At 40.6% G+C, this 7603-nt stretch overlaps 2 long non-coding RNA genes across 3 annotated transcripts; one reads left to right on the forward strand and one right to left on the reverse strand.

Annotated features, from left to right (window-relative positions):
• Positions 1-611: 611 nt before the first annotated feature.
• Positions 612-2950, reverse strand: LOC146442765 (uncharacterized). Of its 2 annotated transcripts, XR_014849406.1 has the most exons (4): positions 2742-2950; positions 2397-2497; positions 2158-2299; positions 612-781 (listed from the first exon to the last, which is right to left on the reverse strand). It is a non-coding gene; the product is annotated as an uncharacterized LOC146442765 (long non-coding RNA). The 2 variants fall into 2 exon arrangements; XR_014849405.1 differs by having other exon boundaries at positions 2397-2950.
• On the forward strand, positions 1150-3013 carry LOC146442766 (uncharacterized). Its single transcript, XR_014849407.1, has 3 exons — positions 1150-1470; positions 2041-2121; positions 2950-3013. It is a non-coding gene; the product is annotated as an uncharacterized LOC146442766 (long non-coding RNA).
• The last annotated feature ends 4590 nt before the right edge of the window (positions 3014-7603 follow it).

Raw genomic sequence — 7603 nt, forward strand, 5'->3', positions numbered from 1 at the left:
TAAGGCTCACATTTTGTGTTTTCAACACACTAGTGATGAGCTCACCAGCGTTGATAAAAAAACGGATTAAAAATCTATTTGGTTATCACTGGGTGCCACAGATGGGGAATAGTGACAAACTGGCAAACTGAGATTATCTGCAAATATTGTGAGAGGAGCTTGAAGCTCTTACAAAACACACCATCGTTTTTTAACAGCATTTTGCTGCTCTGGCACCTCCCTGGTGGGTTCTGTGGTTTAACATCGTGAGAAATGATGCCAGGGTTGAAGCTTTGCCACTGCAAAGCACCATCTTGTGCTTCCCATGCTCTGCTGCCCACAGCAAGGGTTTTTCCATGGCAGAAAATAAGTTAAAATATAATAATTACGAAAATAAATTAAAATATAATAAATTAAAATATAATAATTATATAAATTAAAAATATAATATAATATAATATAATATAATAATAAACTATAATAAACTATAATAATAAAATATAATAATAAAAAATAAAAATATAATAATAATAATAAATATATAATAAATAAAACCCACAGCAAGGGTTTTTCCACGGCAGAAAATAAATTAAAATATAATAATTAACTAAACACATTTCAAAGAACAGAAATCACCCAAAGAATCACTTATTTAATCACTGCAAACCAAATGATGGTGACTTTTCTGGGATTCACTGAGAGCCAGAGGTTCTAACCTTTTGCCTTCAGGTGGATTTGCAGTTTTTCTTCTCCTGTTATTGACTTTCCTGGTCTGAGCTCAGCTTTCAGAGAATCCATGGTTCTAGGAGGGGAAAAACAATTTTAACAAGATAAACCACAAACAACAAAGAACCTGCCAGGTTCAGCTCAGTAGCAACAATAATAGCTTTTTCTTCACTTGGCATTTAAACTCAGTATTGAGGTGATCATTCTTGATAAATGCAAAACTTACCATTACATTATTATATCCAGGATAATGGCATAATATATCCAGGATATGGCAGCCAATTTTCCCTTAATTTCTGCAGATCTGCAGCCATGGTGGCAATGGTTTGACCATTTTCAAGGTGTTTTTTCTTTTTTTTTTCAAGGAAAAAACAAACCAAACCAAACCAAAAATATCCTGCTGATATTTTCAGACCAGATAATTAAAAAGGAGTTTTCCTCCTCAGAAAACCCTTTATAAAAATGTCCTCTGATGGTTAATCCCAAAAATGTGGATTCCTTTTCCCCTCAAGATTAAGGTTAAAAGCAACTGTTAAGATCTTCTGATTCCAACTCCTGCATAAAGCAGAGTTTCAGCAAAATCCATGACTGATTTCAGTTTTATTTGCAGTGTTGCAACACGCAGAGCTCTCACTGCCTGCTGATTGAATTCAACATCCCTCAATTGAATTCAATTGCTGCTGAATTCAAGAGAACTGGACCAGAGCCTTGGAAAAAAAAAGAGAATTTCCTGGAATTTCCTGGAGCCCCAGCAGCATTTCTCAGGTAGAACTTGGTGGTTTACACTCCATCAATTTGGAAATGATCAACTAGAGGGTGTGTCAGAGGTGTTTTAACAAGAGGAATAAAACCCATAATTCAGGGCAGCGCAGAGAACAACTGGTTTTGTGGTTCATTTTCATTTTAAAAAATGGGAGAGGCAAAGAGAAGCATCTGCTGAGCTTCTGAATGGGTTTGGATCAACTGCAAGTGCTTTTCTGCCAAAGGAAAGTCCAACTCACACATGGAGCCAGGCAAACCTCGGTGATGCTGGGGCAGCTTGACATTTACATCCCAAACCCACAGCAAATCTGGGTTGGTGGAGCATGGAGCTGACAAAAAAAAAACCCAAAAAACCCAACCCCACAAACAAAAAAAACCCAAACAAAAAACAAACAAACAAAAAAAAAAACCCAAAAGAAAACTAAAACCAAAACCAAAAAACCAAACAACAAACCAGAAGCTTTGCACGTCCTTCATAAAATGAGATTCCTGAATATCAGACAGTTGCAAAAATAACTTAACCATTTGGGATTTCATTTCTCTGTCTTTCTTTCTCTGTATTTCTGGATGCAGAATTATGGAGCTCTCCACATGATAAAGACTTCCAGGTGGAGCAGAATATTGCTGTTCCATGAATAATTTCAATCCAGGTAGGTAAGTATGGAGCTAAAACTCCAGGAAAAAACTCACATTTCACATCTACCTGAAATCACTGAGTTCCAGCCTGAGGACACAACAGTTTCACTGGAAACTCCAAGAGCAAATCAGAGTTTTTGGGCTGCCACTGGCTGTGTAGAAGGAATGTCTCAATTTGATTGGTATGGAGGGATTCCTGGAAAAAAAATATAAAAGTTATAGCATAAATAGTATAAATATTTATATACAGTATAAATAAAAATTGTAGTAAAGAAATAATAAAAAGTGCTCACTTTGCTCTTATTATAAAGAAATAATAAAAAGTTTGCTCTCAGCTCAGCTGTGAGGTTTTACTCTCTGGAATCACTTCTGAAATGCCACAACCAGCACAGACCTGGCAAAACCCAAATTTTGTGTCATTCTCCTGGGGAAAAATAAGCAAACACCCACCTGCAGCACCTGTTCACAGGTTTAAAACCTCCATTTCTACTTAAAAAAAAATAAATAATCATAACAAACTATTTTAAAAAATAAAAACAAGCCAACTAGCTAGTTGACAAGTTCTCTGCAGAGCTGTGAAGGCTTTGCTTTGCCAACAAATTAGACACAACAGAACATCATTTAAAGCTTCTGCTCACCACCTTGGTTAGATTTCTGTGCTCTCAGTGGGAGTGGGAAGGGTTAATGTGGGTAAATCCTCTCCAGCCAGCAGCCCTGGGGTGACAGGGATGTGTCCAGGGTGGGAAATGCCAAAAAACCCAGGATCTGCCAGGGTTGGTGTTTCCACTGTGCCATTCAGCTGCTCCTGCTGCAAATTAGCCTCTCTGAGTCTCTTTTTCTCTCCAGTTCTGATGAATATTGATGAACTTCGCAGCAGCAAAAGAAGCAAAGGCAGGACAGCTGTTTGAAGGGACAAACACTCCAGTTCTGGATGGGAGGAAAAGGAAACAGAGGCAGCAGAGTGGTTGTGAGGAGCCAAGGCAGCTTTTCTCCCTGCCTTGTCAAAATGTGATTTACAGGCACACCTCCTTCACTCTGCACATCCTGTGGCCACAAATCTCTCCTGTTCATTGGGAAGGCAATATGTGGGCTGCCTCCCCTAGAAATTAATATGTGGGCTGCCTCCTCTAGAAAAAGCTTCTTTCAACTGAGACACTTCCCAGCTCATTTTAATAAATCATGGCTATAATTACATGCTTTTCTGCTGCATATTTCTGCAATAAAATCTGAATCATTCACTTGCTGGCCTTCTTTGCCATCCAGCTATCATTTTTTGTCTTCCTTCTGAAGCTGCTTGTCCTGCCTGGTTGTTCAAAGAATGCCAATTGCTTTGAACCCTTAATCTAATTCAGATGTTTTTTCCTCATCTTCAGAGCCTCTCCTCCTTCTGTCCATCCCAACAATCCCACTGGTGCCTCCAGGCTCTTTCTGCCATCACTGGGTGCCCTGAGCCAGAAATTCACACTATATTCTATATTCACACTATATTCTATATTCACAGATATTCTGCTGTTGTCCTTCACGGGCTACTTGATGCCCTTAATTCAAGATGAAACCAAAGGATGATGCAGTTTGCAGAAGAATTTAGAAAATCCCTCTGGGAAGCTTTAGCAAGGACTAAATTAAGGAATTAAGGTGCCTTTTTATCTCCACCTTCTGTCCCAGAAATGAGAATTATTAGCATAGCCCAAAGCATGAAGGGCATCATGAAATCTGGGGGAAAAAGTTGCATTTTCCTGTGACCTTAACTCAGTCACACAGGTCAGGCAGCAACAACGAGCTGCTTAAAATAACTTCTAAGCTGAGCTTCCCTGGGTTTGTCCACAGGGGAAAAAAAAAAAGAAAAGGAAAACACCAAACAGCTATATTTCCTCTTCAGAGCTGCTTATTCATTCCAATAAAAAGACAACAGCTAAGCAGCAACAAGCAAGAGCTGAAGAGGAGATAATGCAAGCAGCTTTCTCCAAGGAAAAAACACATGAGCATAAATTTCATCTTCATGAAAACAAAGTTTTTCTCTCCCCAGAGCAGTTCAGTGACCAGGTTTTTGCTGGTCAGATGGGAAATGGGAAATCTCCTCCCCTAAATTGGGGCTGCAATGACCCCAAAGCCCTTGCAGGACCTGTCAGGATTATGGGGAGACTTTGGAATTTCCCGGTTTTGTGGGACAGGAGAATTCTGCTGTCACAAAGCCCCATGAGCTCCTGTCCTGGGATTTAATATACAGGAGTGGAAGGTTTCTGCTGACTTCTGAGTCTTTAATATTCACTTACAGCAGAAAACAGGACTTCTGCTGGAGTCAGGATCAAGAAATTTCGCTCCACTATTTACCCTCCAGTGTTCCAGCAGAATAATCCTTTAGCACCTGGCAGTTTCCTTGGGGTTCCTTGGCTCTGTTGGCACATAATCAGAGCATCTCCCTCGCTTTCCAAAGAGCATTTCTTTCTCTCCAGAGGGCAAACTAACCTGTTCATTTCTTCATTTTCACCCAGTGAGCCATTGAGCCCAGGGAAGAGTCTGTGAGGTGGAAACTCACTGAAGTGCTGGCAGCTATTCCTGCCTGAAGGGTTTGCTGTGTCCCACCTTAGCTGCTGGGCCCACTTTATGTTTTGGATGAGAATTACACCATGCAGGTGCTGTTGGCTTGTTGTCCTCGGGACTGAAAAATAATCAGATTGGCCAGAGAGAAATGGCAAATATTGGCTCGTCAGGCATTTCTCCTCCTCAGCTCCACAATTCCTTTCATTACCAATAAATAAATAATTTTTTAAAAATTAAAAAATAATTTTTTAAAAATATATATAAAAAATAGTGCCAAAATGGGAAAGTAAGCCCTTGTTCCTCCTTCATGCACAGTGAACACGATTTCACTTACCTGCCAAATCCATACAAATACAGATCCCTGTAAGTGTTTTTCCCTCCAGAGTGCAAAGCCACTCACTTTGCCTGGCCTTTGCCACCCAGAAGGATGCAGAGCAAGTGGCAGAGGCTCCATAAAATACAAGTTTTGCCTCACTCTGGAACAGGCACAGCAAGAAGAGCCGGGGAGGAAGAAAGAGCCAATTTGTCTCCTGTCAAATCCCAGGCTGTGCTCTCAGCAATGTGATCAGATCTGGGGCTGGAGGATCAGATTTGGCAGTTCCAATAGAGTCCATCTGCCAGCACTGTAATTGTAAACACAGCCAACATCTGAATACAATAATAATGATGATAAAAAAGTGATGTCACCACAGCCCACACCCACAGGGACAGCTCATTTTTGCTTTGGCTTCAGGAGAAAGCATGATGAGGATGTTTGGGCCAACAGCTTCATTTCAGACAGTGTTTCTGATAATTCTGTCACCACGTTTGTCTCTGGAAAATATTAAACATAAGGGCTCCTTCCTAGATGATCTGCCAGCAGCTTGTTTTTCTCATTTCACCATAAATCTCTTTTATATATACATTGCAAATCGACTGATGCCACACACAGAGCCTGATTTCCCAGAGTTGTACTAGCTTTAGGGTCTTGTAATTCCACAGACTTCAGTGAGTTTTACCAAAATAAAGTTGATTCCTAAACAGAAAGGATATACTATGGATATATTATAATTATATAATATATATAAAAATATAATTATGTAGTTATAAAATTATGAAATATATAATCTATATAAAATATATAATTATATTATGGATATATTATGGACTCACACACATTACTGATGCATCCAACCAGAAATGTTGGTTCAGACAGACACCTGGCACAGATGAGAATTAAATTCACCTCCTACTCCCTTTCACCAGCCTCTGATTTCAGTTGCTTGCAACTCTCAGACATTCAGTGCTCAGGCAGAAATTTCCCCTCTGATATGCTTGCCTCAGGCTAAATATTCTTCAGAGTTCCAGCAAAATTAGCCCAGCCATTTGGAGGATGAATTTCGGGAAAATCACAGTGTTTCACTCATATCAAGAAAGGCTCTGCCTGCCTTGGTTAGAAGTTCTCGAGCTTCAAAACAAGGCTTTCAGACACTGAAGGAAGTTGTGTGGCTTTTTATTTGCTTGAGGGTTTTTTTTGTTTGTTTGGGTTTTGGTTTTTTTTGTTTGGTTTGGGGTTTGTTCTGTTTTTATTTTAATCAACAGCTACCAGCAATGCCAAAAAATCCCTTCTATTGTCTTTGCTTAGGCAAAGCTGCATTAACTTCAGCTGCTCATCTCTAAGGAAATACAGAAAATGCTGCAGAATTATGTACTTCATACATAAACAATCTGTAGAAAACAAAAAAGCAGTGAAATTTAGGCAGGATCAGGCCTTGGGAGTGAAAAGATCTAACTTTAAAGTGAAAAGCCCAGCACCAGTTTAAAGCAGGACCAAAGACCAAGCAGGGATTGTCTGTGATTCTGTGCTGCTGGGGATCACTGTGGCTTCAGACAGAGCAGCAAGAAGCACAGATGTCACCTCTTGGTGACATTTGATAGTGCAGAGAGAGGGAAAAAACCACCTGCACAAGGAAAAGAGTGATGGAGAGGAGCTGAGGCAGGAGGGATGTCTGTGGATCTGATCTTTAAGAATTTTTAGTTTCTATTCCTCATGGATCTGTGGCTTTGGTGTAGTTCTGGGCTTCATATAAAATGCTAAAAAACTCTATTCCCAACATTTTAGCCAAAACAATTCCTCTGAGTGGAAATTCAAGACTTTTGCTACCTCAGAGCCCCAAAATATGTAAACAGTGAACTGGGGGAGCAAACTTAGGGTAACTGACATCATCAGCTGAGGGTGTAAATGGAGAATTAAGACACAATATGCTAAGAGGACAGAACTCAAAAAACATGAAGAGCTCATGACTCAGTGTCCATTTTGGGTGAAGCCTCACTAGGGACCTCTGTTTGCCCTGAATGTACCTAAAGGCTTTAATAAATTAGTCTGTTTTTATTCTCCTAACCCTGTCTGGCCTCTGGTTCAGGTCAGCCCAGCTAAGGCATCAGATCCACTCTTTCCCAGCAGCTAAACCAAAGCTGATCTGCAGAACTCCCTAGCAGGGCAGGTGATCCACCTTCTCCTCTCAGCTGGCCACGAAGAGCAGCAATTCCCAAACCCTGCAGCCCAGTGGTTCACTATAAACCCAAACACACCCTCTGCTCTTCAAACAGGACATTCCACCTTGGCTTACATTCCATTTGTTTAGCTCACCTCGTGCAGAGGAGCTGCTGGCCACTCACTGCAGCCCCTGACAGACGTGGGCTGCAGACCACCCTGCCTGAGAAAACAACTTTGCAGTGCTCTGGCTGCACACTCTGAGCTCCAGTGGAGGTTTCTGCTGGATAGTGTAAATATCTCAGCCATTTTGCTGGCCCCTGGCAGGGGACATATGGTTCCATATGCTGGGAAAGCTGGTTTTTTGGTTCAATCTGCTCCTAAAATTAAGTGGAGGGATTTATACACAAAGCGATGTTAAAAAAATATTAAGGTTGCAGAATCAAGCAGTTGAAAGCCAGGAACTGGCTGACAGTGCTTTGGTCA

The sequence above is a fragment of the Lichenostomus cassidix genome, chromosome 1Ab (assembly GCF_008360975.1).
Source record: "Lichenostomus cassidix isolate B80296 chromosome 1Ab, HeHo_3.0, whole genome shotgun sequence".
NCBI lineage: Eukaryota > Metazoa > Chordata > Aves > Passeriformes > Meliphagidae > Lichenostomus > Lichenostomus cassidix.